The following is a 15638-nucleotide window of genomic DNA, read 5'->3' on the forward strand; positions in this document are numbered from 1 at the left end:
TGACAGTCCCTACTTCAAAAAGCTGTCAGAATCAAATGTACTCCTGAAAGATGCAAGCAGAATACTTCTAAATCTCATTTCTTCTCTCCTGGGTAGGTCACTTATAATTCCTACCATTTGGCTTATTTGATTTTATCTATTTCCAAAGTCAGGGGGCAATATTACCCAACACAGAGAACAAGGACTGACAGAACTGTCATGTATCTGTGGAGAAACTAAAAAGCAGCTGAAATAATGGGCTAGATAAATATCTCGGTAGTTTTATTCTGCTAGTAATGTGAGTAAGGCTCAAAGTAGAACTACTGCTGATAAATCAAAGTAGTTCTGGATTAAAATAGCAATCTAATGTGACTATAAGAGACCCCCAGAGAAGGAGGACATGTGAGACTAGGACAATGTACCTTAGGATCATATTTTGCTCTTTCTGTTAAATAGGTTTGCACTCTAGGTGATGGGATTTCCAGATCCTCACTTCTACCAAATATGGTCAATGTTTAAATAAATACAGTCAATATAGAAATATCTGCTTTCCCATCTTTGTGTCTACTTATGTGTTTTGCTCTGTCTGACTAATCTGAGAATGACTTCTAACTCACCTCTCTGTTGGACATAATGTAAAACAGAATAGCAACAGTGATTGATATCTTGGGCCAGATTTTCATAACAGTGTGTATGCATTGCTGCCTATTTGCTGGCCAACTGCATATTAAAATGACCAGTTAGATAACTAACTGGCCATTTGCACATGCAATTACTATTGTGTGTGATCTGTATGATCAATCATGGTTACTTGCATGCAAAAATTAGGCACATAGGTCCTGATTCTCCATTACCCTGTATCTTAGATAGTCATTTATACTCCTGCATAAAGTTGGTATGAGATGCTACAAACCTGATTAGGTAAGTGTTTTACACTCATTTTGCACATGCTTTGCATAGGTGCGGACTAGACAAGGTACAATGCAGTGAAGATACATGCTCATAAGTGCATGCACAGAATTAAGAAAATCTAGTCCCCTATTATGAGTATGTGTTCATCAGAAATGACAGTGTACAACATATCCAATAAACGTATGACAAGACAAAGCAGCATATATAAGGATTATCCAATTCACATAGACTAACATTTGAAAATTTGTGTGCCTAAAGCTAGGCACCAACATTCATATTTAGACACCTAATGAAAAGTTCAGGTATTTTCAGAGGTCTGCAGGAACTGTGGTTTTCAGCACCTTTGAAAATAAATCCCCTTTTCCCAGATGCCCAAATATAGATTTAGGCATCTAATTTTACATACCTAACGTTGAAAGTTTTGACCATATTGCGTACTTGTAACTGTTAGAATCACAAACTAAGTAAACCCCAGCAGTTCAATAAAACTCTCCAATATGTCTAGCAGCATATTGTGTATAAATAATTTCCATTCTTTTGTGTTCTCATATATATGACCACATCCTGATTTACTATGCAGGCAAACTCCCACCGAAATAAACAGGAATGTGGCCAAGTAAGAATCATAGAATCATAGAATATCAGGTTTGGAAGGGACCTCAGGAGGTCATCTAGTCCAACCCCCTGCTCAAAGCAGGACCGATCCCCAATTAAATCATCCCAGCCAGGGCTTTGTCAAGCCTGACCTTAAAAACTTCTAAGGAAGGAGATTCTACCACCTCCCTAGGTAACACATTCCAGTGTTTCACCACCCTCCTAGTGAAAAAGTTTTTCCTAATATCCAACCTAAATCTCCCTCACTGCAACTTGAGACCATTACTCAAGGACTGAGTAAACAAATGGCTAAGGACATAGCAGCTTTTGGATATTAAATAAACAGGAGCTTTTTAATATTCGTCCTTAACATTGTCCATTATTGTTAGCATCTCATCAGGCTAAACTCCTGAAATGTTACAACATAAATAAAGTATATATTTTTACCCTGTGCCTGTCTCATTTCCTGCTCTTTCTATTGCCTTTATTTATTCTTCCTTTATCTGAGCTTGATGCAAAGCTCATTCAAGTACATGGGAATTTTTTGACTGTCTTCGGTGGACTCTGGATGAGAGGTCTTCTTTTGTGGGTATCAACAGTCGACAAGAAGCTTCTTCCCAACCTTTTCCCCTCTTTACATTGGCTGCTCTTGTCCATTCCCCAAGGTATTCTGTCCATGACTTTCCTTCTTTCTACTGGTGATCCCTCGTGATCATTCTTTGTTGCATTTTTCCCTGAGTCCCAGAAGGATTTTGCTCCTCTCCTACTGCTACCTGACCTTCAATTTCCCAATCTATTCCAGTTTCTGATCCTACCTTTTCATGAATCCCTGAACATCTGCTAACCATGATACACACAAATATCAATCCTGAATCCTTGGTCATTTATCTGTATGTGCAGCAGGTGTATAATTAACTTGGCTTCTTCTATTAATCAGCTTGCCAGTGGGAATAGCTCCTCACTTGCAAGGATTGGGGTAAATTATATTTGGATTTATTATTTAAGATTAGTAACTATTAAAATGAAGGCTACTGTATCTGCCACAGATGAAAAATCTATGTATATTATATTTATCAGTGTGAACCATACATTGTTTGATGGTTCCAAGTCCTTCTGGGAGTGTCACAAATCCACAAGATGTCTCTAAGTACTAGATTTTGCATTTGGATTTCTGATTTAGCTGAAGGATGTGTAAAAACACATGCAGCCAGACAGTTTCTTGGCTATACATCTGAGAAAGCTCTAGAGCAGAAGTTATTGCTTCCAAAGTCAATTGTAACTTATGCTCACTAAATTGGCTCCAGATCTGCCCTTTTCAGACAGTAGCAGAGGAATAATTTATTCTTTTTGTGAAAATCACCCATGTTTAGCTTAAACAGCCCCCCTTCTGATTCACTATCATTAATACCAAAGACATGTGGACCCAAAGATCCACAACCTTTGAAGGACAGTGGAAGAATGGTGAATCAAACATTATGGGTAGTGGTGTCTGTCAGCACTGCAAACTGTGCAACCTATTCCAAATATAAGAGATCTGCAGTGTGAATCTGAAAGCAGAATTTGTACTTTTGCTCAATCATCAGGTTTCATGTTTAATTTCCTTTCCTATTTGCACCAAAGCAATTTATACCAAAAATCTTAAAGCTCATGAATGAGTGGTTCCAGTTTATAGTAACTTTGTGTTTTGATCCTAACACAACATGCATAGAGTTTTCTCACATGAAGGAAACTTGTATATAAATAGAATGCTATGAGTTCAGCTCAAACTGAGACACTTGCAGCTTGACAGGGGATCCTTTGATGGCACCAGCCACCTGATTCTATTTGCTCCACCGTGGATGATACTTGGTGGACTTAACTCCCTGAAGAGAAACTGCTTCACAGAATACTGACAGAAATAATATCCTACTCCACTATTTTATAGAGACTTCTTCATGGGCAATCTTCAGCAGCACCAGCTACCCAGTGGGGACCTCTGATAACAGTTGCCTGAGGAAGGTAGGCTCCATTAAAACACTTGTTGCCAAAATGTGTAATGAATGGAGGGAGGGGAAGCAGAAGGGGAACTCACTCCTCCAACAGTGTTTATTAGTAGAATGAGCAACCGAGGCAGTGCTCAGTCTGGTGCTGAAATTAGATAGGGAGGTTTTATGATGGGAAATCTATTCTTTATATGACAGCTACACTTCTCATCATGGATCATAAAAATCAGATGATCCACCAGATTACTGCTCAATTGTAACTTGCGTCCACAATAAAAATGTTAATTTTCTCTATTGTTTTATGACATTGGCTAAGTTTGGAATGCTTTCAAGCAGGATACTGATTTTAGCTGTGGGTATAAACAGACCTGGAGTATTTATAAATAGTTATTTATGCAATAATTATTATTAGCAGTGGTAAGCGTGAGGAACGATACCAGGATCACTGATTCAATACTATCACCAGTCAGATTACTAAAACACCACCACTGTAATGTAAACAAATAGTTCTATTTGTAATTGTCAGAAAAGGTATATGATAACCACTACATTTCTGACTCATTACCCTTCCCCCTTCAGACAAACATACTATCCTATTTCCTTTTATGATACAAAGCTCCTCCACAACAATCAATTCAAGAATATAAAATTGTAAGTTCTAACAATAAATAATAATATTAATAGTATAATTCCTTGCATTTACATAGCACCTTTTATCAGATAATTTCAAAGCAGCACAGACACAGAGAAAGGTTAATTGACTCTTCCGAATATGTTTAGTAAGCCAGCGTCAGACCAGGGAGTAAAACTCAAGGTCTAGCCACTAGACTATGCAGCAGAAATAAGAGTTTTACAGCAGTGCAACATCACTGGAAGACATGCTACTGAAAGCAATTATTATAATAGATTCTCCTCAAAGGTTATCCTACATTTTGTTAAAACACTAATGTGGCAAAAATTCTGCAACACAGAAGGAAACCCCAACAGTGGAGACTAGAGGTAACAAATGTACCCAGCTCTGCCAGCAGAGCTTGTAATTTCTTTCACCTAACAAGTGTGTTCCTAACTAGGGGGATGATTAAAAGCCCGCTGAAATCAACAGACTCCCATTCCCATCAGTTGTGCACAGAGGTGCAGTGTTTGTGTGTTACAGTGAGCTGGGACCGAAGGCTATTTCTTTTTTGTGTGATGAATTTCTTATTTATTTTAATAAAGAAACAGCTAATGAAAAGTACAAAACGGTAGCTAACTTACATCTTGTGTATGTTTCCAAATACTGCACGTTTCACAGGATCATCAACAGTTATACAACTGCGCAATGTTACAACTTTTCAAAGCTGCAAGACAAGTACTTACACAGACATAACATGTTTGGGAGGGGGTAACAGTAACGTAATAGGAGAAGACATACAAGAGCAGGCAAAAGAGGGGACCAGTGGGGGGTGAGAGAGAAAAAGCAGAAAAGGTCAGGTGGAATGGAGGTCTGGCATTATTTGAGCCATCTCAACATTTTTTTCCAAATGTATCTAGAAACAGGGTCCAAATTTCTTCAAATTCATACAATTGCTCTCTACAGTGACAAGCTGCTAACTTAGACATGCCTGCATACCACTGCTCCATTCTGGACATAAGCCTACTCTTCTATTTTTGTAAAATCATGCGCTCAGTGATCATTGTAGCGCAAAGTCTTTATGGAGGAGTTAAACCCAGCTCAGCAGGGATATCACCTAGGATATAATTTTTGGCTGAGGTTTGGTTGCTCAAGTCAAGCACTATTTTCACCTCTTTCCACAGCTGCCTGACTGTGGGGCAGTCCCACAGCATATGCATTAGGGTTCCTTTTTCTTTGGAACAGCGCCAACAAATATCTGAGGATACGGTCTTTAGCCTGTGAAACCTTGGTGGCATCCAATACATTTTCAATAAAATCTTTTCTATCAAGGGCAGCCTGAGACCAACAGAAGCATTTTTAACATTCCGTAATATGCTCTGCCACTGGGATTCTTTTAAGGGCTGTGAGAAATCCCTTTCCCACGCTTTCTCAAAGAACTCCAGAACAATGGAGTTTCTCTTCATTTGTAAAGTGTACACAGTGGACACGGGCATAGGCGTCGACTCCGTGAGTGCTCTGGGACTGAAGCACCCACAGAAAAAAGAAAATAAAAAAGGGGCGCTCAGCACTCACCGGCGGCCCCATGGATCAGCTTCTCCCCTCCCCCCAGCATCTCCTGCCTGCCCGTAGCCCCACTGATCAGCTCCTCCGCCTCCCTCCCAGCGCCTCCCACCTGTCACAGATCAGCTGTTCTATGGCGTGCAGGAGGTGCTGGGAGGAGGGGGTGGAGTGAGAGTGGGGAGCGCCTTGGGGAGGGCAAGGGAAGAGGCTGGGGGGAAAAGGCAGGGCAGGGGCAGAAAGGGGGTTGGAAGAGGCAGGGTGGGAGACAGGGCAGGGCCTTGAGGGAAGGGGTGGAGTGGGGGCGGGGCCTGGGGCAGAGCAGGGATCAAGCACCCCCGGGGAAATGAGGAAGCCGGCACCTAAGGACATTGGCCTGGGGAGTTCATGAAGCATTTCTAAGGTTCCCAATAGTTCTGGGGCCTCTGGCAGTCCTAGAGCATCTGGCCCAAACTGATAAATTAGCAGGTGTCTTAGTTGTAAGTACTGCCACTCCACTGCAGATGGCAGGTCATAATGTTCCTTTAGTATTAGAAAAGGGACAAAGTCCTCATGATGGACGAATTGAGAAATCCAGGATACCAGGCTCAGCCAGTTCCTCCAAATTATAGATTTGTTCTCAATTTGCAAACCTGCATTGTCCCAGATAAGGCTATTTCTACTACCCATGATCAAAATGTTCAAATGGTTCAAAACCAATTCCCCCTCCCCTCAAAACAAACCAAAGCCAGGCTTCAGTGACGACTTATGTCCATACCAAGTTCCAAACTGTAGCCACTTTTTCCGGTATGCCTGAACTATTTTAAAATGGAAAAAGAGGCAACAACGGAAGGGATTCTGCTTCAACTTGGTAATTACATTTGTGTTTGGACAGAGACCAAGCACAGATAATTTCATCCCAAAAGACAAGTGTTACAGAAACTCCCAAGTGTGCAGATGTGCAAGATTTGGAGGGCGAAGGGTGTAAATAAAACAGTTTTGCAGACTCAAATTCAGCAGGTGCTATCAAGCTCCCACAATGTCAGAACAGAGTCAGAACAGACTCCCAGTCTCTCAGTTTACAATGCAGTCCTCCACTACTGTCTACATGGATGCTTTGATGAACTCTTCACCCCAAACCTCACCCTTCCCCTAAGTGGCATCAGAGATGTGTTGTGCAACCTGTATCTCTAATCCTTTTTTCAAGGATGATGGGGTAATCCACGTTCTTTACATACAATGTCTTTCCATCATTCTAGTGAGCTGGTACACACCTTCTCAGCTGAATGCCAAACTCCCCAATGTTATATCATTATAATTAATTAAAAAAATGCCTCCAGAACACGTATGCCTGGTTGCCAGGGTGACTCCAAGCCAGCATATACCCCTCTGAACTACAACTGTCTTCATTTACCTGGTAAAACATGGACTATTGAAGTACTGTACTGAGTGCCAAGGTACATGTGCACAAATACCAGATTTTGGCCACTGTGAGCCTTCTGAGAAGGTGGCCAAAAATGTAACCAAGTGACTGACCCAATCTTGTCCTCACCTTGTCTTTTAACTGGCCAGAAATCTCAGGGAGAAACCGAGAGGGAAAGAAACTGGAGAGGACAAGAAGTGGACTGTACCTATGAAATGTAGAGTTGCTATCTAAGCCACTGGACTGCCATAGTCATGGAAGATCCTATAGGCTTTAAAGTATTATAACTGTGATGTAGGGAGCTCTACCAGGCATGGTGACTGTGTACAGATGCATCACCTTTAAGATCTGGAACATTCTGGGTGTAATAGAGTACTTGTCACTTGGAAGCCAGTGTGGCCAGGGTTGAGGCTAGAGAATGAATTGAAGAATTAAATGGGGCTGGATGTAGTTAATAAACATGACACCCTCTTCCTTCACTTATTATGTTACTTCAATTTTTTGACTGAACTAAAGTTGTTATAATTAAGTTAAAAGCATAACTGGGAGATAGCAACAACAACTAATTCCCTAATTGTGTCCACAGAAAAAAGTAAAAATGTGTACCTGTGCTGATACTCCATCCTTACAGTCCTCATATTGCCTGCATTATTTTTATTTTATTATCTAGCTGTGGCACTGTTGTTTCCAGTCTGAAGAATTATTTAATTTCAAATTTCATATGCTGAACTGTATCAGAGGGGTAGCCGTGTTAGTCTGGATCTGTAAAAGCGGCAGAGTGTCCTCTGGCACCTTGTAGACTAACAGACGTATTGGAGCATGAGCTTTCGTGGGTGAATACCCACTTCGTCGGATGCATGTAGTGGAAATTTCCAGAGGCAGGTATAAATATGCAAGCAAGAATTAGGCTAGGGATAACGAGGTTAGCTCAATCAGGGAGGATGAGGCCCTCTTCTAGCACTTGAGGTGTGAACACCAAGGGAGGAGAAACTGCTTTTGTAGTTGGCTAGCCATTCCCAGTCTTTAATCCTGAGCTGATGGTGTCAAGTTTGCAAATGAACTGAAGCTCAGCAGTTTCTCTTTGAAGTCTGGTCCTGAAATTTTTTTGCTGCGGGATGGCTACCTTTAAATCTGCTATTGTGTGTCCAGCGAGGTTGAAGTGTTCTTCTATAGGTTTTTGTATATTGCCATTCCTAAAATCTGATTTGTGCCCATTTATCCTTTTACGAAGTCCAGTTTGGCCGATGTACATAGCAGAGGGGCATTGCTGGCACATGATGGCGTATATTACATTGGTGGACGTGCAGGTGAATGAACCGGTGATGGTATGGCTGATCGTGAGGTCTACTTCCTAGACAACACGGTGCAAATAAGTGACGGTCAAGTTAACACCATCCTATACCGAAAACCCACCGACCGCTATGCCTACCTTCATGCCTCCAGCTTCCATCCTGGACACACCACACGATCCATTGTCTACAGCCAAGCGCTGAGGTACAACCACATTTGCTCCAGCCCCTCAGATAGAGACCAATACCTACAAGATCTTCACCAAGCATTCTCAAAACTATGATACCCACATGAGGAAATAAGGAAACAGTTCAACAGAGCCAGACGTGTACCCAGAAGCCTCCTGCTGCAAGACAAGCCCAAGAAAGAAACCAACAGAACTCCACTGGCCATCACATACAGTCCTCAGCTAAAATCTCTCCAATTCATCCTCAGTGATCTACAACACATCCTGGACAACAATCCCTCACTTTCACAGGCCTTGGGAGGCAGGCCAGTTCTCGCCCACAGACAACCTGAAGCATATTCTCACCAGCAAGGACACACCGCATCATAGTAACTCTAACTCAGGAACCAATCCATGCAACAAACCTCGATGCCAACTCTGCCCACATATCTACACCAGGGACACCATCACAGGACTCTTTGCTGCATATGCTGAACTGTTATTTTTAACTTTAATCTATGAAAGCAGGCATATATTTACAAGAACAAGGAAAGAAAAACGTCCACTGGCTAATGATTTCAGATGTCTGACTCTGAAGAATCAACCTTCAGTGAAACAATTTCCAGACAACTTAATTTTTCTTCACTATCATCATTATTCCAGTAGCGCCCACAATATGGCTAGGCACTGTCCTTACAAACAGGAAGGTAGAGTCCCTGGCTCTGGAGAGCTTACAAACATGAGAACCCCTTATGCAAAGCCCTATCATGCTTTAAGAACATTTTAATTGGTATTTGGATGCCAAGTCTACAGCACACATAAGAATTCTTTGATAACCTCTTCCCCCGCCCCTTTGATCTACTTATATCTTCAAGTGCAGTGATGGCAAAAGCTTCAGCAACAATCTGTTGTACCCCAAGAAAATTGTATATACAATGACACACATCTGTATCTTGTTTTAATCAAGACACTTCATGTTTTTACTTGTGTATGGGCAAATGGGGAGAGTTGCACCCCACTCTCTCAACACAGCACCTCCTGCTCCCACCCAGTGTCCAAAACTTTCTCCCTACCTTTGATTTACATTTTTAACTTAAATAACACAATAAACTAGCTATTGCACTTAGCTTGCTCCTACACCTTCCCCCTGGAGGCCTCTCTTCATACCCAGAGAAGCCTCTGCCCAAACAAGCCCAATGTTCTCCTTATATCCTGCTTGGAGCTAACTGGACTCATCTGCCAGTATGACTCAGCAGTTACCCTGAATCTTAGAATCAATCCATTCCTATGGGTGGGAGGGTGGGGGGTGGGGTCTTAGGCTACACCTACAGTTTCTACACTACACACCACTGGTTGTGGTGTGTAGAGTTTGTGTAGCTACACGCCACTGTGAAAAGCCTGCTGTGTCCACACTTCACTGGCACATGTAGCTACACACTGCAAGGCTCTGGCAGGGGGAAAGACGGCGCGGAAAAAAGCTTCAGCAGCTCCTTGCTGAGGGAGCCTTTCATTGTGGTGAAGAAAGGCCGCAGCAGCAGGTGGGAGGCAGTGGGGAAAGGCTCTCCCGCCCAGCCTTTCCCTGCAAGGGGAGTCTTTTCCTTTGGAGGAGAAAGGCTCCAACAGCAGGGAGGCAGCTGGACATTGCACTGCTAAAAACAGCAGTATAGATGGGGAAGCACGGCTTGGGCAAGTAGAGAGTGTGTAGGGTACATACTCACACCCTTCAGGTGTGTCTTTACTTGCCTTAGCCGTGCCTCATTGGCTACACTGCTGTTTATATGGTTGGTCTCAACAGCTAGTTGGTCTCAACAGCATGTAGAGTACAGATCCACTTAAAGAAGTGTGCAGTGTAAATGTACCTTTAAGATTTCAACACGGTTATAGTTTAATTCTCTTTGTTGCTAAAAACTCATTTTATAGATATAGATATAAAATATATTGTAATTTAGACTTCTACATAGTCATAAAAACATAGTGACATGACTGGTGACACAAAGCTATGAAAGAGAGTTTGAAATTTTCCATAAATTCACTGCACATACTCATGCACTTGTTCTAGGCAGTGGTATCAGTAACTCCCAGTGTTTCAGAGGTCAGTCGGTCATTGCCATTGTTCATGATGCTAAAACACCAATACATATTTTGACAATTTAGCTAAACATCTTTTTAGGCCTTGACCTAAAAAATGTTTTTGGTGATATCGAGTCGGTTGTTGCCACTAACTACTGGGATGTTAGCATTCACAAATTTCTGTCAGCTGATATTCAAGGTGCTTAAAACACTTTCAGTGGTTCAAAAGAGAGATTTAAGGGAGTTAGGTAATTATGGCATTTCTCCACTTCTCATCGCTGCCAGCTCAAAAGATGGCAAAATCTGAAATGTGTGTGGGTGGGGGGGTTCAGAAAAAAATTCAAACAAACTGGAACATATCATCACTTTTTGTTGGTAATTGTGGGATCATCCTGTCACTCCTCCCTCTCCCCCCAATTTGACATGGCACAGCTACCAAATTGTATTATACCTTTAACTGCTATTCTAACTCTGCATATGTTATAGTTAATGGGAGAACTATAAATTAAGAACATAATAAAGGATCATACACACAGAGCAGTCCTTGAAAAAACAGAACGTTACTCTCCAAATAACACAGAATAAAGACTCTTAAACAGGGCTGGCAACTAGTGGGAATAATGGAATCACAGACATGTAAAGCTGGAAGGAACCTTGAGAGGTCATCTAATCTGTCCTCCCACACACAGGCAAGACCAAATAGAGTCGCATCTTACGCGGGGGTTGGGTTCTAAAGTCAGCGCTTAAAGCAAAGATCACATATAGTCAAAATTACCCTTGAAAATCCCTTAAATCGCCCATAAAGTACAGTATACTGTACATGGTTTTGTGTATACTGTACAACCCTATACAGTAATATGTATACATGTATAATGTATACAGTAATGTACAGTATATAATAAAGCGTACATATGCAAAATATAATTTTACAGTACTGTATTTTTAATTACAGGGGGTAATTACAGGGGGTCGTCAATGCTTGATGTCGATCCAGGAGATGGAGGTGACAGAGAGCGAGTCGTACACAAAGTGGTTGGCTCTGGTTCAGCTCTCGTTCAGCTTGAGAAGTTGATTGCATAGGCTCATCTGCTGCTGGATGTCTTTCCTTGAAAAACATGGTGATCGGCAATTGTCGCTGTTGTCTCTTGAGCTGCTCAAACATTTCTTGATAGGTCTCAAATCGTCCGTAATACTATGTGTGATTTTGAGGCTTCGTTCCATAGAGGGTCATATTCAGAAATTAAATCATTCAAGTGTTTCGCTGCTTGGAACACTTCAGCAAATTTATGAAGATTCCAACTTCCTGGCTCTTCCTGTTCGTCGTCATCATCTTCGTCTTCTGTAGATGATTTTATCAGTTCCTCTAACTCTTCGTTAGTCATTGTTTCTCTATGGCTGTCAATTCATTCTTCAAGGATGTCGACGAAGCCATCACCACCCACTCGCCTGGCCACCTGAACAATGCGTTTCCCTTCTTTGTCAATGGTCGGGAAACCCTTAAAATCATTCACACATTCTTTCCATAGGTTTCACCAGCTGCATTGACTGTTTAATAAAGTGATGCAATCAGCAATGTTGAAGGACTTCCAACACTCCATCACCTGTATACCTACACCATCGCTGACAGGTGTTTGTCTAACCTGTTCTTAAAAATCTCCAATGATAGGGATTTCACAACCTCCCTTGGTAACCTATTCCAGAACTTACTTACCCCTATAATTACAAAGCTTTTCCTCATATCTAACCTAAATCTCCCATCCTGCAGGTTAAGTCGATTACTTCTTGTTCTGCTGACAGTGGACATGGAAAAAAAATTGATCACAAACCTTTATTACAGCCCTTAACGTAGCTGAAGATTGTTCACAGCCCCACACCCCCACCTCCCCGGGTCTTCTTTTCTGAAGACTAAACGTATCCAGTTTTTTTAACCTTTCCTATAAAGTCAAGTTTCCTGAATCTTTTATAATTTTTATTGCTCTCCTCTGGACTCTCTCCAATTTGTCCATATCTTTTCTGTCTCGAAACTGGACACAGTATTGTAGCTGCGGCCTCAGCAGTGCCAAGTGGCGCAGAACAATCGCCGCTCATGTCTTACATACAACACTCCTATTAGTACACCCGAGAATATCAGCCTTTTTCACAATCACATCATATTGCTGATTCATGTTCAATTTGTGATCCCCTATAACACCCACATCCTTTTCAGCAACACTACTGCCTAGCCCATTTTGTAGTTGTGGGTTTGATTTTTCCTACCGCATTTGTTGTTATTGAAGTCCATCTTGTTGATTTCAGACCAATTCTCCAATTTAGCAAGGTCTTTTTGAATTCTAATCCAGTCCTCCAAAGTGCTTGCAACTCTTCCCATCTTGGTGTCATCCCAAATTTTATAAGTGTACTCCTCACCCTCTTATCCAAGTCATCAATGAAAATACTGAATAGTTCTGGGGCCAGGACTGAGCCCTGTGGAACCCCACTAGATACATCCTCCCAGTTTGACAGCGAACCACTGATAACTACTCTTTGAGTATGTTCTTTCAACTAGTTGTGAACCCACCTTATAGTAAATTTCACCTAGACCACACTTCCCTAGTTTGCTTATGAGACTATCATGTGGGACTGTGTCAAAAGCCTTACTAAAATCAAGATACATGACTTCTACTGCTTCCTCCTATCTATTATGCTAGTAAACTCCCTCCTTGTGACTTGAAGTGGTGCTGCAGGCATTCTCCACCTGAATTTCCCCAAGTGGAGCAGCAATAGATTCACTTTAACCACCCAGGGCAAGGAGAAGCTAGCATGCATTAGCTAAATAGCATGTCCCCTTTCAATAAGGTTTCAGGACAGGAATCATAAGACTATTTATCAGGACCCTGGTAAGAGCTCCCCAAAAGTCCACAAACTCAAGTCTGAGAGTCAGGTTAGGCTTGTCTCCTGGTGCCTGAGAGAGAAATCATACACCACTGCAGCCTGCCTGGGTTTCTAACTCCCCTCAGCTGCCTCTTCCTTTGTTTAAATAGCTCAGACAGGGGCAGGGTCTCCTGGATTATCCCCAGGCTGTAGGCTCCAGCCTGGCCCTTAAAGGGGCACACTTTTCCCCCAATCTATTCTTTCACTCCCTGTGAAAGAAGGAAATGAGTTTGGTTTGGAAGGATTTCTTCTCAGCCAACCCACACTGGTCATTATTTATCTTATGATCATCCAGGTGCTTACAAATAGATTGTTTAATAACTTGTTCCCGTATCTTTCCTGGTATCAAAGTTAGACTGACTGGTCTATAATTTTCTAGGTGCTCTTTGTTCCCCTTTTAAAGACGGTATCATGTTTGTCCTTCTCCAGTCCTCTGAGACCTCACCCATCCTCCACGAGTTCCTGAAGATCTTTGCTAATGGTTCCAATATTGCTTCAGCTAGTTCCTTAAGTACCCTAGAGTGAATTTTGTCAGGCCCTGCCAACTTGAACACATCCAACTTATCTAAATATCCTTAAACCTGTTCTGATCCTTCCTCCTTGTTGTTAATATCAATTGTGTTAAGCATCTGCTCACATTTAACCTTTTTAGTGAAGACTGGTGCATAACAGGCATTAAACACCTCAGCCTTCTTGGCGTTGTCCGTTATTAGCTCTCCTTCCCCGCTAAGTAGTTATGTCAAATAAGAAGACAGAAGTAATCAGATCTATCTTCCTACTTTGAGTGTTACCAACAGGAGGGGCCTGATTCTGGTTTGATGCAGGTATAATTCCATTTGCATCCCTGTTGGCATCAGTGTAAAGTCAGGATTTGTCCCAATGTGTGCAGTTATGCCATTCTTCCTAAAACTTAGTTTGAACAAGGATTAATTTGAAGATATACAAATTATCTGAGGGAAATCAGGTCACAACATATTAACTTTCTTTTCTAAACACATGTGAAATGTCAGTATATGTTGTTATATGGCTGCTGTGTTCCACCCCTGAGGTGGCTGCATTTCAGGGTGATGAATAAAGGATTTTTGGTTCCATTGGGATGTAAAGCTCTGTGTTATTCAGTTTAGCCCTAGCAATCTTTATTCTTATGTCTCAAAAGACTGACATGCATTGCCAAAGCATGATGCACATCTCAAAATATTTAAGCAATAAGGAACAGTAATATGTGATGATACCACAAGATAGTGTTGCATGTAGGGCATGTTGCTGGCCTTGAAATAACCTCTCACAGTATAATCACACCTTAGGGTGTCTAATACCATTGCATCATTATAATACTGAACTGAACAAACAAAACAAAAACCCTCTAAAGAAACCTATTTTTAATGAGGAGTAAAGAGTGAGTCAGATGAACTGAAGTTGGTGGAGGGAAGTGTACATTAAGCCTCCCTATGCCAGCAAAGCCCTTTCAGGTATTCAACCTAAGGAAGGGCAGATGGTGTTAGCACTGTCACCTGACCTCAGAGTTCCTGCTGGGTGTGTGTATGGGAAAGCAGCTTCAATTCCCCAAAGAGATGCATGAGAGTTCTGAGGGCGGAAGCTTTTGAGGGAAGGCCAGAGCTAAATCTGTGCACTTCCCAGTCACTCGGGTGACGGTCATTTCCCCTTCCTAGTCAGCACTGCTCACTTATGGGCTATGCAGGAATTACACAGTCCCCCCCCCGCCCCGCGTCCCCCAACTCTTGCAAGGGAGATTGTGGCCACTTTCTTGTGCTACAACTTCTTTCCCTGATAGATTTTCTGTAGCTATTACCCTTCGCCAGTATTTGCATCCTCTGAAACTGGCATAAACTGAGGGGTGAATCTAGCCAAGTATTTTAAATATCATGAGTCCACTGAGCTAATGTTTTCAGATCTCATCCTAACTCAGAGTTTTCCATATCCAATTCCAAATGCTTCCCCATCTCCAAACTTTTTAATAAATGGTTAAATTTGGCCATCTGCAGAATCAAGCCAATGGGCTTCAATCAAGGTGGAATTTGGCCTACCATTTTAGAAACATATTTTACTTGCAAGGTACCTATCAGTCAGCAGGTTGAGTTGAAATCCACAGGGTAGCCTGGGTTTGAACTTGAGCTGCTAACCTGAGCTAAAAGCTGAATTGCC

The 15638-nt window shown here is 41.8% G+C and overlaps 1 protein-coding gene and 1 long non-coding RNA gene across 2 annotated transcripts in view; one reads left to right on the forward strand and one right to left on the reverse strand.

The window, feature by feature from the left end:
• Window positions 1-14426, forward strand: part of LOC141982666 (uncharacterized) — a 40991-nt gene extending 26565 nt beyond the window's left edge. The window contains exons 3-4 of the long non-coding RNA XR_012638171.1: window positions 3410-3483; window positions 11518-14426. This is a non-coding gene — a long non-coding RNA (uncharacterized LOC141982666). The remainder of the gene's footprint in view (window positions 1-3409; window positions 3484-11517) is intronic.
• GMDS (GDP-mannose 4,6-dehydratase) overlaps window positions 1-15638 on the reverse strand; it is a 550335-nt gene that overhangs the window by 15466 nt on the left and 519231 nt on the right. The window lies entirely within an intron of this gene.

The sequence above is a fragment of the Natator depressus genome, chromosome 2 (genome assembly GCF_965152275.1).
Source record: "Natator depressus isolate rNatDep1 chromosome 2, rNatDep2.hap1, whole genome shotgun sequence".
NCBI classification, from domain to species: domain Eukaryota; kingdom Metazoa; phylum Chordata; order Testudines; family Cheloniidae; genus Natator; species Natator depressus.